This window comes from Heterocephalus glaber, unplaced genomic scaffold, assembly GCF_053883595.1.
Source record: "Heterocephalus glaber isolate CG9 unplaced genomic scaffold, H.glaber_assembly_v1.0 deba00001572, whole genome shotgun sequence".
Classification (NCBI taxonomy): domain Eukaryota; kingdom Metazoa; phylum Chordata; class Mammalia; order Rodentia; family Bathyergidae; genus Heterocephalus; species Heterocephalus glaber.
The window spans coordinates 15,747,159-15,762,788 of NW_028258357.1; positions in this window are offsets into that span (position 1 = coordinate 15,747,159).

Consider the following 15,630-nt stretch of genomic DNA (forward strand, 5'->3'; position numbering starts at 1 on the left):
AAAAATACTTCTGTCAGAACAGAGAAAGTCTGCTGCAGAAATAGTCACAAGAGGATTCTGGAACAAACTGGAAGAGACTTCTGGGAATGATATGGCGAGATCTTCAGAATCCTGATGCTTTTGGACTGAGTGGATTCTTGACCTCCATTAGATGAGGAGCCGGAAGCACAGGGAGGAAGAGGCCGAGAGCTCCCAGCAGCGAGGGAAGGGCGTTCTGCTCCTGGATAGGCACCACCCAGGCTCCAAATGGGAGCAGAAGGAATGTAGAGGGTGTAGAAACCAGACAGAGGGGCTTAGTGCAGGGGACATGGACGGAGCCTCAGAACATGTTTCACTTTCACTCCTACAGCTATCCATGCCTTAGCTGACTTGAGCATTTGACCTATGAAACTGAGTCAGACGCTGATTTCCAGAGGCCTCTGAAGACATGTGGGGATCGTGTCTGCAGCCACCTCCCATGAAATTAGAAAAATGAAAACAACATCACAACTTAAAAAGCCCAATGAATTCAGTTCACAGGGTTGGACATTTTTCAGAAATCACATCCTTTCTACTTTTGTGGCATTTGTTAAGCTATCATTTTATTAAATCATAGTGATAACCACAAGAACTTTTATTTTGTTTCACTATTTGTGGCCCAGTATATTTGACAGCTGAAAATCTTGGTGTGCTCATGTTGGTTTTCCATATTTTTGGACAAAGAAGGGATGTTACTGACTGATGACATTCAAAGATCTGGAATCCCTAATGTTGGCCAACTGTTACCTGTCATTAGGCAGTCACAGAGCAAGCAACCCCTGTGAGAAATCATAAGGGACTCCCGTACACATTCATTTTCTTAACGGGAGGATGGCCTAGACTTCGAAATGACTTGTACTGTGTTTGGTGTTTTAAGAAAGCTCTGCTTTGCTGAGGATGAGACGGTGTTTTTCAGTTGCATTATTGGTTTCTAAGGGACATGTCACTATGAAGTGCAGCTTGCATGTGGTGCCTCCTTAACACTTAAGCTCAGGGACCTTATCACAATTAATTCAAGCATTCAGAAACACAAGACCCGCTTGTTAGTCAAAGTAGTGGATCTAATTGAAAATCTCTGATTCATTTGAAAAGGTTTACAGTGGGTTTTTTTTCAGACAAGAAAATTTGTGAGGCATTCTTCAGAGTAATTGACCTGTGGATTTGAGCTTGATTTGTTTATCCACAACAACCAACACACCAAGTTAGCAGTAAGCATGCTTCAGGCAAACCTTACAGTTGGTGACATTGGAGGTACATATCCTGAAACACACTCCAAACACTTACAACCCCCTCCACACAAATCACTCCTGTTAGAACAACTATTTGAAGGTAGGGATATCATGCTAAAAGTTTGCTTAAAGAGCAATCAGAGAGTAAATCCTTTCCTGGAACTTGGAGAAGTTATTTTCATGTAAGCAAGAAATAAAGAGATATTCAGAAGTATCCTGGCCATCCACTGGTGTCCCTATGGATACCTGAGTTTATGTTTAGTTGGGATTATTGAATCTATTCTCTCCACTTCCCTTGGCTTCTTAGTTACTGAAGGATGAAAGAGATTTAAAAATATTGCAAGTCCAGGAAAGAAAATATGAGGGTGAGCTAGTAGATAATGTCTTTACCCATAGGCCTTAGAACAGAGAAGATAGTGAACACTGACCCATTTCTCATCCATTCATTTGTTTGTTCTTTATTTGGCTGAACATCTCACTTACTGCGAAGTTAAAAGTCAGAATTTTAGTAGTGATTATTCTATGCAAGCTATTCTTGTCTTAGAACCTTGGGATAGAGAAGTAATCAAAGTGGACTCAAAAGGAAGAAGCTTCTGGGGAACTCATTTGAAACTAGTGTGAAAGACACTGTTGATGTCTGGAGGGTCTCTGGATGTCATGTCGATTTCAAAAGAATGGAGCAGTTCCAGGGTTCTATTTCAAAAGAGCAGTCATTCTCTCCAGCTGAGGAGGCCTTGCTTCTGACTGAGTTTTCTGAGAAGAGAAATAAGTACAGCAATGCTGCCTATCATCTGATTATCTGTTCTCTACTGAATATAACCTCCACCAGGAAATAAATTTTACCTATTCTTTTCAGTGGCCCCAGTTCCCCAGGAAAAGAAAAAAGACAAGGATTTAGGGAGTTAAGTCTGTACAGGAAGAGTGGGTATGTCCCTTTGAAACCTAAAGTTGCTTCAATGGGAGAGCAGGGGAAAAGACCTGTCACTAAATACCTTGATTCACCATTAACAAAGTTGATATTGACTGATGTTAATAATAATCATTGATTATTGAATATTAATAACCAATTTAAGCACAGGTTTACTGCCTACTCTAATGACTATCTCTGGGCCGATGCTACAGAAAGTAAAGGTGTTCATTATGTAGCCAGAGAGGAAGAGTGGTGAAGAAAAAGAAGGCAGAGCCATATTTTCAGTGAACCTTTGTGAAACTTGTGAGGTGGTGGAAAATCTTTTCATTCTCCTGGCATCTGATTGGAAGGTTTGTGCTACCACATCCAAAACAATGACAGCCACAAATATTGTACATTTACTATGTGTCAAGTACTATGCTAAGTGCTCTAAATATGTTGTCTCCTTTACAACTCTGTGAGACAGGCACAATTATTCTAGATTGGTAGATGAGGAAGCCGCAAGGAGTGGTTAACTTACTTGCATGAGGTTATATGGCTAGTAAGCAGTGGAGCTAATAGTCACACTCAGGCAGCTGGCATTAGACTCTTTGTAAATAACCGATGTACTATAATGTTCTGTGTTGGAGAGATTACTGTGTCAAAAACGTTGCTCAGCAGGCAGCAGAGTGGGCAGGAAACTGCTGCTGGTTTTTAGAGACCAGAGTGGGTAGAATACTCATTTCAGGTCAGGTTCCATATGTCAGAAATGTCATAGATGGAGGTGAGCATCGGATAATCTGTGACATGAGCCAGGCTGGGAAACACAAGCCTCAGAAATCAAATATGTATTTGCAAGGATAAACAATGGACCCAAAGAGATGCTGATGTGCTTTTAGGATGAGCAAATGTAGCCATATTGACAGATGACAGAATACAGAAAACTAAGCGATACTCTAGGCAGGGAGAAGGTAACAAGATTAACATATGAATAGTGTAGAAGTGACTATGTATTTATTAAGCTTTTATTTGATTGCAAATGAAAGAAATGAAATACAAGCCATCTAAGCAAACAGGAAATGTATTGTCTTGTGAAACTGAATGTCCATATATAGGACAACTTTAAGCATCACTGGGTCTGGCTGATGAAGTCAAGAATCTAACCTTAATTCTGGGATGTGCTTTTCTGTTGACTAATTCTCAATCAGTCTTTCTTCCTTTAGTAGCCTCTGAGAGCTTAACAACCACATTGGGAAAAAAGCTTCTTTTTCACAATAGTTTATCATGTAATTAATTGACAAATATAGATTTAAGACCCACTATGTGCCATCATAGGAGATCAGCACTGAAAAGAATAGATACATTTCTTTCCTCCTGGAGGTTATATTTAGCAGGGGAAAAACAATCAGATGATAAACAGCAAATACAAATATAATATTAAGTTGTGATAAGTGCTCAGAAGAAGAAATAAATTAAGGTAAGAGAGATGAGGGTGTGATGTGAATAAGGTGACTGAGAACATCTGAGGAGGTATCTGAGTGAGGTGACAGCCACTTTGACATAAGGAAAAAGAATGCTCCTGGAAGCACAAATACAAATGCAGAATCTGCTGCACTGGAGACACAAGTGTTAAATGCCATGTTGCATAAACAAAGAGGAATAATACTTGAACCTTGTACCCCACAGGTTAATGGTCAAAGTAGGGGAATGGGCACATTTAAAAACGCAAAGAATCTAGGTTGATTGACACTGTGGTACACTGGAGAATGATCTTCGTGGCACAGTGCAAGCCAAAAGACAGGAACGGTCAAGGAAGCCTTGGACTGGAAATCAAACCTTTCCTCCCTGTGGTTAAAACCACAGCACTCTGATTATCACACACCGTAAACGAAAGTACGACTGATTTTCAGACCTGGGTCTTCTCTGATCATTTTTGTTCACTTTTTCCACAGTGAAGTTTGTGGAGAACAGTGGATCACACTTCGATCTGCGTATTTGTTCAGTGGCCTGTAGCATCTTCTCTTCGATGTGGTGATGAATTTGGAATGCAACAAGAAGGAAGAGACAGATGAGATACGCTTCTCAAAGGCGAGCCTCAAAACCTAGCACTGTCGTGATGGTGTGAATCTTCACCTAACCCACCAATCAAGCTCACGGCTCTTTCTGGCTCTCTATCTTGCTCTCTTATGCACTAAAAAATGATTTATCTTTTAACTTAGCCTTAATTCACAATTTCACAATTAATTAAACATCAGCCTAATCATTATACACACAAAGCATTGAAACTGATGTTAGGAGAAGGATGGGGAAATGAATAATGCTGTGAAGGTCCATTTCAAATTAGTTATTTGATTAATGAATATTCTACAAGGGCATTGAGAGATGACCCCTGTTGATGACTTAAAGAAAGACATGTCTGTTTAGATAATGAGAAAACAAAGTGAGTTTGAGTTATCTCTGGGTGTTCCTTGTGTAAAATTACAAGGATTAATCCATACAAAATGTATTACTTTTTCCCGTGACTTGTTGGAGATAACATAGAATTGTAAGATCAATAAATAAAGTTTGGCATTTCAAAGATGCTGCTCGGTGATAAGCTGTGTGATATGCCCCGCAGACTGCCAGCCTCAGCCCCAGCTGCCCACCAGAGGCTTAGGAGGGAAAACTGGTCTTGTTCCCGATAAGGCTTGCAGCAGGGTGGGCTGTTTGCCTCTTAAAGGCTCCATAATCCCTCCTAACACCTGACCTTTCGATTTCTTAGATGTAGGAGAAGAAAATTGGGTTGTCACCAGCTTCCTGTATATTCAAACAAATAAGAAACAGCGTACCTTGTTTTGCGTTTCGAGGGAGCCTTTTCCCAGCAGATTCATGATCAAAAGCACATATTGCAAAAGGAAATCAAATATAGGTCAAAGACACTGAGTGTGGAGCACGATAAGAATGGGATGATGATGGGGAGGTGGTTCGATCACAACCAGCCTACTTCTTCAGCAAGAAAGGCTTATCGCAAGCTCGCCATCGTCAACTCGAATGGACGGCTGCCTTACTTATCATTCTTAATTACATTAAATCTAAGCACAATCAACACTGAATCAAATATAGGGGTCATGGGGGCCCCAAAAGGATTGGAGTTGTTTGAACATGACGCAAATGGTTTGAATGTGAAAAGGCTTAATTTTAATGGTAAACAAATAACACCTATTTTCTTCTGCCTTGTTTTATTTCTTCTTCTTTTTTTTAATCTATACAAGTAACCCTCTAAAAATCAAGCTTTATGTTCATTCCACAGATAATAATCCAGAGTTTCTGGGTGCTAAATTACTTTCTGGTGGCAAGTTAAGAACATGAACTCTGACTGTTGGTGGGCCCAGTGGAACCCAGCGGAGAGAAAAGCAGAGCCTCTACTTGTTTTACCCAAAGAGAGGCTGGGAGAGTCTAGCTTTTGCTGCCCTCTTCTTTCCTGGTGTGTTAAAGATGAGTTAACATTTTCTTTTTTTTTTTGGTACCGGGGATCGAACTTGGGACTTTGCACTTATGCGGCAGGCACCAGAACCACTGAGCTAAATCCCTGGCAACATTTTCTAAAACTATCTGCTGCACAGCTGTTGTGGTCTAACTCCATGAGACAATAAACCAAGGAGTTCCTTAGAAACAGGAGACTTCATGACATATTTCAGACTTTGAGGCTTTCGTTTGGAGTAACAGGCATTTCAGAAATGATCAGATTCTGGATGTAGCAGTGGCACTGAAGCTGTTTAACTCTTCATATTTGGGTAAGCCACTGATTTCCCTCAGAAAAAGAAAGATCATTTTCAACAAAATTGTTTTTCAGCTCAAAACTTCTCTTCTAAGGGTAATTCTTTTGTGTGGGTGAAAAAAAAATCAGGGATTATGACCTTGAAATTGTTTGTAGTTGTTGTTATATGACTAGTAGGAAAATATTTTTTAGCCCTTTGAGTGGCTGTTTCTTACAACATAAGTTCTCAGTATTTGCTTTTCAGGTGTAGTATAGCACAAATCAAACAATAGGAAGTTACTACACCCGCTGCATCTCTCCTCAAAATTCCTTGAGACCCAGTTTTCTTATATTATTTAACATACTGCATGATGACTTTAGGAATCATATGATCCTTTTGGGTCTTATAATAATCCTACTCATATATTTCTGAGGTTATTGAACAGGGAAATTGCTTGCCTTAATTTGGCCTTCAGAAGAATCATGCTGAATATATCATAGCTAACCATGGCAGATCATTTAAAAGTCAAGAGATAAGACTATCTCATTCTGCCTTTCCAATCCAGAAAAACATTTTCTATTTTGCATGGTACTCTTTGGCAAAGGATTACCTGAGCATAGTTCAGAATATCAAGCCCTTCTTGAATTTTTTCTTTTGTTCTCTCTTCTCACAAATAGAAAGCAACATCATTTTCCTTGGAATCAATTCAAACTGAGACCAGGGAATTTTAAGTGTAATACCTCTCTTTGGGCCCATTTGTCGTCCTCAAAACACTTTTCGTTTGGACTTGGAGCCTTTGTCTAATGACCGATTTTATGCCTTTATTCCTTTATGTTTGGATAGCAAATGTCTCCCCAAAGCCCATGTATTAAAGGGCTTGTCAGCAGCCTATGGCACCTCCTGAAGGCGGTAGGACCTTTCAGAAGTGGGGCCCAGTAGAGGGCAGCCAGGTAATTCAGGGGGTGCCTTGGAAGAGATACTGGGAACCCAACTCTTTTCTCTTTGCTTTTCTGCCACCGCAAGGTCAGCATTTTCCTGTGCCATGTGCTTCCTTCTAGCCACGATCCACTGCCTAACCACAGGCCCAAAGACAACAGGGCCGAATGATCATGGTTGAAACCTCTGAAACTGAAAGTCAGAATAAATCTTCCCTCCCTATAAGCTGATTATCTCAGGCATTTTGTCATAGCCACAAAAAGCTGACTAACATACTCCATCTTTGTTTCTTCTCTGGAGCCCCTGCTCCTGAAAGCAATGGTATACTGCTCCCTGTACTGGTGCCCAACGATTGGCATTGGCTATTACCTGAAACTTCCTCTACTGCCAGCAACTTGCCTGACTTGGTTGTTAAATATTAGATCTTGTTTAGGCTGAAGAAGGCTGCATATCTTTAGGAGTGTTCTCAGGGCTGACTGACCACCAGACCCCGGAGTCCTGATTGATACCTTATTTGTAGTTGGCTTTATACTCCTAACCTGCTGCTCTTTGAACTCATTTCTTGACTTTAGTCCAAGTTACAACTGGTGTCTGGCTTTAAATCTTAATGATTCCATCTTTATCAGCATCCATCACAATTTGAACCAAGTATAACACTGTCTTAAGTCCGCTATGGTATGTGTTTTTATTAGAAATTCATCGACATGCAGATTCTTATACTTAGGGTTTGTTGATAATCAACACCATTCTCCAGGGTCTGTCTACACAGGGACATAGATTTAACATCAGATATATCTGGACTATGACAATTGTAGGTTGGGTTCTCTAAAATACTATTGCTATGTTCATGAAGCATCATATTCTAGCATTTCCATTTTTTGCCTAAGGAACTTCTCTCCCTATCTATATCTCACTCTATTAGAAATATCTGTTTTCTTTCTTTTTAGGCCTGCTCCTTCTGGCATCAGTAAATCCAGCTATAATCTGCTTATTCACATGCAAACAAAACCAAGGAAACTAATGGAATCACAGATTGACTCTGGGAAGTTTTGCTATCAGGAAATGCCCTATTGCTCAGAAATTTTAATGCTACAGGTATCTTTCCCTTTTCCCACTTATCCTCATTCTTTCCCATCATTTTCTTCTTGTGACTGGAGTTACCTTCTCATTAGCATCCCAGTAGGAGACAGCCTTCACAGAGAAAGGATGCTGAAGCTGTCCTTGTGCAAACCTGCTCCCTGCTTGCATTTTCATGGCTGAAACCTGTGGTTATATTTGCTACCCTTTATCACCCAGGCTTTCAGAAAAGAAAAGGCATTTGAGAAGCAAATGCAAAGGGAATCTAAAAAGACCAGAAAGTGTACTTGAGGACTGGATCTCCAGCAGAGTGGACGTGTTTGGGAGAGTAGTTGCAATCTTTATTCAGAAATAGACCCAATTCAGCAGGCTTTTTAGTGCAGTGAAATCACACACTTGGTAATCACCAGACATGATTTTTACAGTGAACTACTAGAGTGAAGTTCCATTTTAAGTCTCTAAACTTATTTTCCCCACTCTGTAAAAGTTCAAAATCAAGGCTATTGTGTGTGCATCATACCTTTAGCATCAATGCTCCCTCCAAACTCCTAAAGAAGGAGATGCTTTTCCAGATACAGGTAGAATACACATCAAAAACACTTAGGATTTTCTCATATGGCAAATGTTAAATTTGGTCCATAGAGTAACACAGCCCAGTGACAGAAAAGTAAGGGAAGCCTTGTGTCTTCAGTGAAAATCTGCATGTCAAACATGGGACTATGGGTGACTGTGAGCTAGAAATCTGAGCTTGTCTCATTTTAGACACATTTTTCTTGGACTATCAGAAGTCTGGTTCTCCTTGGGGCTTGCATATATAAAGAAAATGAGTGAGTCTCTGACATACCTAGGGCCTTTGATTGTGAGTATTGTGATTTTGGATAGTACTACTGATCTGTGCCTAGAAATTCTTGTTTCTCCCTGGACTGGTTCTTGGGATTTGAGGACACAAATGAAATGAAAACAGAAGGGACACAAATGTGATCTAACAGCTTACCTTCATGGATTATTGTCAATCCTTCATTGATGTTCATTTTTAAGTACCTGTGATGCTCCCAGGACAAAAATAGTATCGATGGCCTATTACTGTATAGTACCATAAGAACTGCTTTGGGTACACTTCATTGAAAGAACAAAAGCCTTCCTGATTATCTAAAAATACAGAGAGCTAATAGGACCTATTTGCAGGAGGTTCAGTGTTTATGCCCAGTGGTGACAGGTCATAAAGAGTCAAGGCTGAAAGACATTGTCTGCAAACTGTCGATCTCTTTCATATCCCGGTATAACCCTATTTGGTTCATTTTCCCTTTGAGTTAGACCAGTGCTCAACTTTGGGAGTGTTTCCAATACCATGTTCTGATCCACCCAGCCCTGGCCAAGGATTCTGTGTCTTCTCCCCAGCACCATAATGAACAGCAATTGGCACTCAAAAATTTTGTTGAATCAGTGAATCAAATAATCTTTAAATAAATTAGAAAAATATCAGTGCAATATTTCTTCACTTAAAAAAAGTACTAGTCTCAGGGGAAGCAAAAACTGACTTGAATGAGGAACAGGCACCCAAGTTTCTGAATGTACAGTCCTCTGATATGCTGGGTGTGGTTACAAGAAAGGGCAGAAGAGAGAAATAGCTGTAGAGGCCCAAGGGTGTTTTACATAAGGTTTTTCTCAGAGAGAGAAACAGGGGATGCAAGAGACCCTAAAGGCTGCCTAATAAACTGGTTCTATATTTTACCCTCCTTCAAATATCATGTCTTGAAATGTATAACTGATATGGTGTAACAGGAGGAAAAGGTCTAAAAGAGCAGAGGAATTGGGAGGGGTAGGGGAAGGGAAAAAAAGGAAAGGAAAAAATATGAGAAGAGGAAAAAAATAGAAACAAGGTCTTTGCAAATAGGGAAGGGTGGAGGGGGTGAAGGGAGGGCAGGGGAAGGGGAAAAAAATAAGAACCAAGATACTCATATAATGGTACAAGAGCCCAATGATGAATGTAACTGTGTTTTATACTGAAAACTTACCAATAAACTTAATGGGGAAAAAAATAATAAAAATAAATAAATAAAAATAAAAAAAATAAAAATAAAAAAATAAAAACAAATATCGTGTCTTAAAAGAGGATCCCCAGGAGAGGACCAAAATGGTATAGAACATATTTTCACAAAACCAGACACCAAACACCCTTCATGGAGATGTTCCATGATAAAGACTTCCTATTTTTTTAAGCACATTTGGCCAGTTTCTTGTGATTTCTCCCCAATCCGGCTAGACTTGGGCCTTTAGAGAACATCCTGCTAAGTAAGACATTTGACTAGAATCTTCCCACCTTGACATCTGATCAGATTCCTCACTCCTTACCTTTGAAATCTAACCCTTTAGCAGGAATTCTGTTAGGCCAATCTATCAACAGTTATCCTGCCCTGGGTATCTCCTCTTAGTAATTTTCCACCTCCTAATCTCCTCACTCTGGCTATAAATTCCCAGAGGCCTTTGGGGTGTTTGGAGTTTAATCTCTATCCCTTCTTTAATAGTCCTAACTCTATTATGGTAGTCTCAAATGAAATCTTCCTTAGCATTTTTTAAAGGGTTGGGGTAATTTCTCTTTAATTCCCCTCTCCACTCACTAGCCATTCCTCCCCTACCATCTCTACCTCAAGCTGTTTTCTCTGAGCTCTCTGAAAAAAAGAGAGGTAGTGGCTATCTCTTTCTATGGAACCATCCAGAACCTAAAGCAGAGATTCCTACAATAGTGAACTGTGTGCCTCTCCCTCATTCAAGTCTACCTTTGTTCTCTGTGAGACCATTGCTGGCTTGATATTTTGGGTAAGAAAATTTTGTAATGATATTCCTCTAATTCATTTAAAAATTGACTCATTCCTTCAATAAAAATACATTGATGTCCACCATTTGCATGTCATTATGTTAATGACTATGCATGCAAGACTCCTTCAAATCCATAGTCATGTCTTTAGTTTGATTTTTATTTAACTTTAATGATTTAAATAATTAAAAAATAGATCAGGGAAAGTGGAAAGCTATCATGCACGTTTCTTTCCTCTACCTCTAATCTTCCCAAAGGAGATTCTTACAGCTTTTTCTCCAAACCCAAACACATGAGAACAAATTCAGAAGGACTGACAGATTTTTCTCTCTTGCAGTTTGAAATTGCTATTTTCTGCCTGGTCTCCATTTTTTCCATTGAAATTTTTAACCTAATTCTGAAGTCAAAGGAGTCAGTATTTGAGTACAAATCTACGGTGTTGTAGGATCCCATAAGCATTTGTTGAATGGATTGTCCTCTTCTTGGACACTGATGAAGCCCATAGAATCTTATATATTCAAATACTTTGCCATCAAGAAGAGCCTCCTCACCTGATCTACTCTTTTAACAAAGATATTCTTGTGTGCATACTTTCAGTACTGTTTGGTTACCCTTGTCTTACATGTCTTCCATCTCTCCCCTCTAGAACAATGTGCCAGAATTTGGACTAGGTCCTGGAGATGTAATAACAACTGCTGGTATTTATGAGCTCTTAATAAATATTTATGAGCTCTATAAAGCATGTACTTCACTAAGCACTTACAGTGAATTACCTCTTTTAATTCTCATCTCAACTCTATGTTGCAGGTCCTACTATTGTCAACAGTTTACTGATGGGAAACTGAGGCACAGGAGGTTAAGTAACTCTCTTAAAGCCTCCCAGTCAGTAATTGGTAGAGCTGAGCTTCAAGGCCATAAAGTCCAACCCCAGATGCTACACTCCTGGTGATGTCTCTGTTTTATCATCTGACCTATGGTAAGTAACAAATACTTCCCGATTAATTAAATACCTGAGAGGATAAAATTTTCCCACCATCCACTTAGTCTTATAAAAACTGTGTTGGGGAACATAGGTTGGCAAGTTTGACATCCTTTGAGCTGGTTTGCTTGAAGAAAAGCCTGGTGTTCTGGAAATAACTTCAGCATGACACTGTGCTTTGCCAGCCTCCCAGCTAACTTTAAATTGTGTGGGTCACAACTATAAATGCTCTGTGCTTTTTCTTGTTGGGGATTCTGCATTTGCAGAGCTTACATAAGTAGATGTTGTTAAGACAAGGATGAGAGGTGATTTGATTCTGGCATATTTGCTCAGGAAGGGAGTGCAGTGGAGAATTAGCCCAGAGGGGAAGGACTTCTGATATGGGTTTTTCATTTTCCAAAGAATGCAAGTCATTTTACATCTATCTGCCTGTTTACTGTTCTCTAAAATGTGTGAGATAATTCCCATGCCTTCCGGGGAAGCAGATAAAGAAGCTAGATTATTTGAATACCAGGAGAAAATAAGATGAAAAATTCCATGATTATGTGCTCTTGATACTCTAAACAACAGCAGATTCACAAAGAGTTTAAATAACTCAGTGATTTGAGGCAGCTGGTAGCAGGACTGCTCACCTGTGTATCCCCACCCTCAATGGAACCCTGAAGTTTAACAGAGCTCTATTCTGAAGGTGTCATCATAAAATGCCATCAGTGGGGGCTTTACATTAAGGACTTCATGACTACAAAAGAAACTGTTCAGACTGACATGAATACACACTGTAAGCAGACTAGAACATTACCATACATACAAAAAATTTCAAATTCTACACACACGAGGCTCTGAGATAAACTACCAACTTGTTCTCATTGAGAAACTGATGACAACTTTTAACTAAGGGGGTCAAAAGGAGAACTCTGTTGTCATCCATTGTGGATGACAGGAGACTCTTTATTCAGATTCTCCTGGTTCCATATGTGTTTTTTCACAACCTGTGCTGAGATTGGTAGTATCTTTGTGTTAGTCCTTATTTTCTTTTGTAGATAGTTCCCAGGCTCTGCAGATATTGGTATAAAGTTTGTTCTAAGTAGTCTTTATCAATTGATGGAGATTTCAGTGTGCTTAGGTAGGCTCCTGTAGATTTCTGTAGCCATGATTTGTATTCTCTGACTAGTGTGTCTAACCTCCTCTATTTTATGTGCTCTTCACTGTGCTGTGTGGTAAGTAGATATAATTTCTCCCCTAGTTGGGGTCCAAGATGATGACAGAGCCTCATTATTCAACATCATGACAATTCCATTACTCAACATAGCCCCAAACTTGTGAACAAAACCAAACATAAACACCGCTATGCCTAAAATCATCATTCCTATATCATTAGGCTTTTATTGGCTTAATATCAGGATATCTTGGGAATCTCAACTTAACTTTGAATGATGAAGTACAGAACCTGTTGTGTGTGAAAGAAAATGATGAAGTAGAGGAAGGAATGGGGAGATGATTATAGAATGTAAAGGAGGAAACATTTCCACTGAATATCATATCTGGTTTTGCATTTGGATTGTGGCTAGATGGCTTTTTTCCTCCCTTCTAATAAAATACACTTTAAGATGTGCATTTGATGTGGGGAATTATTTTTATTTATTTCTATATCAATCTAGTGGTTCAGTGTTTTCAGTTATCAATTGTTTGTGGTATGATAAAAATTACACTTTTGAAATTCTGTGAATAAGAAGGGTGGATTGGATAAGAAAGAGACTCAAGTGCACTCTCACAATATAGCTTTTAGACTGGAGTATGCTGTGTCTTGAAATACACCAATTATGCAACCACATTTTGTAATTGATGAAGGACTATCTAAATGCAAGTCGGCTACTTTGATGTAAGAGGAAGTTGGGCTTTTGCACATCCCTTAGCATTTGGATGCATTAGCAGTGGCCAATTAAGCTTTGAAGCCTATTCATAAAGCAAGAGAGGGCTTGTTCCAGTCAGTGTGCAATAAAAGCTCATTTTCCATTTGACTTGGACCGTCCTTTCTAATTTACATTTTAGTAATTCTAAGGTCTGTTTTCCAGCAACACATCTAAGACATCACATCTAAAACAGTACACTGAACAAAATGTTTTCTGTGTGCCTGATGACAATAGGTATGCGTGGCTGTTTGGAGAATTAATGGATTGATTCTGTGTTGTTTGTAATGTGGTGTGCACAGGACATTTCTGGAACCCCGGGGCTACTCATCAGTGATCCTCACCTGCTCTTCCCACAGGTGAAAAGCCAAACTGTCTGGGGAAAGAGTGAGTTCTTCATCCCATCCTCTTTCTGAGTTATCCACAGAGCAATAGTGAGTCCTTTAAGGTTTTTGAGTAGCAATGAAGCAAGATTTTTTGATCCATTTTGCTTCAGTCCATCATTGGCATTAGCTGTAGCTGGATTCCTCTTTCTTTTTATGTAACTGTTGTGTAAAAAATGGAGCAAAGTTCCTCATTAATGGCTAGTGGCGTGGATAGGATTTTGGAACAGAGAAGCAGGGCTGTCTTAATCATTCAGTTTTGACTCTTTTGCTTCCAGCTGGCTGAATGTGGACAGGTCACATAAAATCTCTTAACGTCAGCTTCTGTACATACCAAAATTTACATACCCACTTCATACAAATCTTAGGAAGATTTTTATGAAATAAAATAAGCACATTGTAGGTATTCAAAAATATGAATTTCCTGTCCTTTCCCCTTCTTTGTTATCAATGCACTTGGGTCTTACTATAATATATGTGCATGTGTGTGTGTGTGTGTGTGTGTGTGTGATCACAAAATATGGTGAACAATTAAATTTTTAAGAATTTATTACAGCGAAAGACATATTGCCATTAATTCCTCTCAAAATACTCTATGCTTCAAGCACACTTATCTCATCATTCTTGCCACTTTCTGAAGAAGTTCTGGAAGTCTTCTGTTATGGTTTATATCTAGATGTCTCCCCAAAGCCTCGTGAGCTCATAGCTGGGGCTTTGGGGAGTGACTGGGTCATGGGTGGGTGATACTGGATTAGTCCACTGATTGGTCTATTGTAGTTCTGGGTGTGAATAATGGATTTATTGAAGAGGAATGATCCACCCTGGGTGTGGGTGGCACCAACCAATAAGCTTGAAGCCTGGACAGAATAAAAAGGGAAAGAAGAAGGAAATTTTGCTGCTTCCTGTCTGCTGTGCCAACAACTGTTTCTTCTGTGCCATGCCACCCTGCCTTGGAGCCAGACAACTATGGACTGAAACCTCTACAAACTATGAGCAAATATAAACCTTTCTTCCTTTAACTTGTGAGTGTCAGGTATTTTGTCACAGCAAAGAGGAAGAAACTATGACATCCCTTCCCTTGAATGTCTTTAGCTGCAGTGTCATGGCTACCTCGATGCCCTGAATAAATTCAGAATGTTTACCTTCCATGGTTATTTGGGCTTTGAGGAAGAGTCAGAAATCACAGTGTCAGATCCTTCCATGAATAAGTTAAGATGAGGACACACTATAGTATTTTTATTTAATAGAAATTGTCATAAACAGTCTGAATCAGTGCAGGACATCAAGGCAGCCACAAAAAGACACTCACAAAAGAGGACTTCCAGAACTGTTTTATAAAATGCAAAAATGATGGGGAAAGTATGTTTGAAGTGGTGGCGGGGGTGGGGGTAATTTTGAGTGAGATTGACAGCAATGTGTCTTTTGCTGTAATCATTTTTATTTAAATATTCACCATATTGTTTGATCACACACATATACATTCACACACACACATATATGTACACATACTCACAGGCCAACATATTGTGTGTGCCACTAGAATGAATAAACATTATTTAATTATAATGGTATTTGGTGTTTTCCCTCAGATCCATTTGTTTTTCACTTACCAAAAGTAGAAATATTTTATCCATTTTGGCGGCAGAATTAAATATCACAG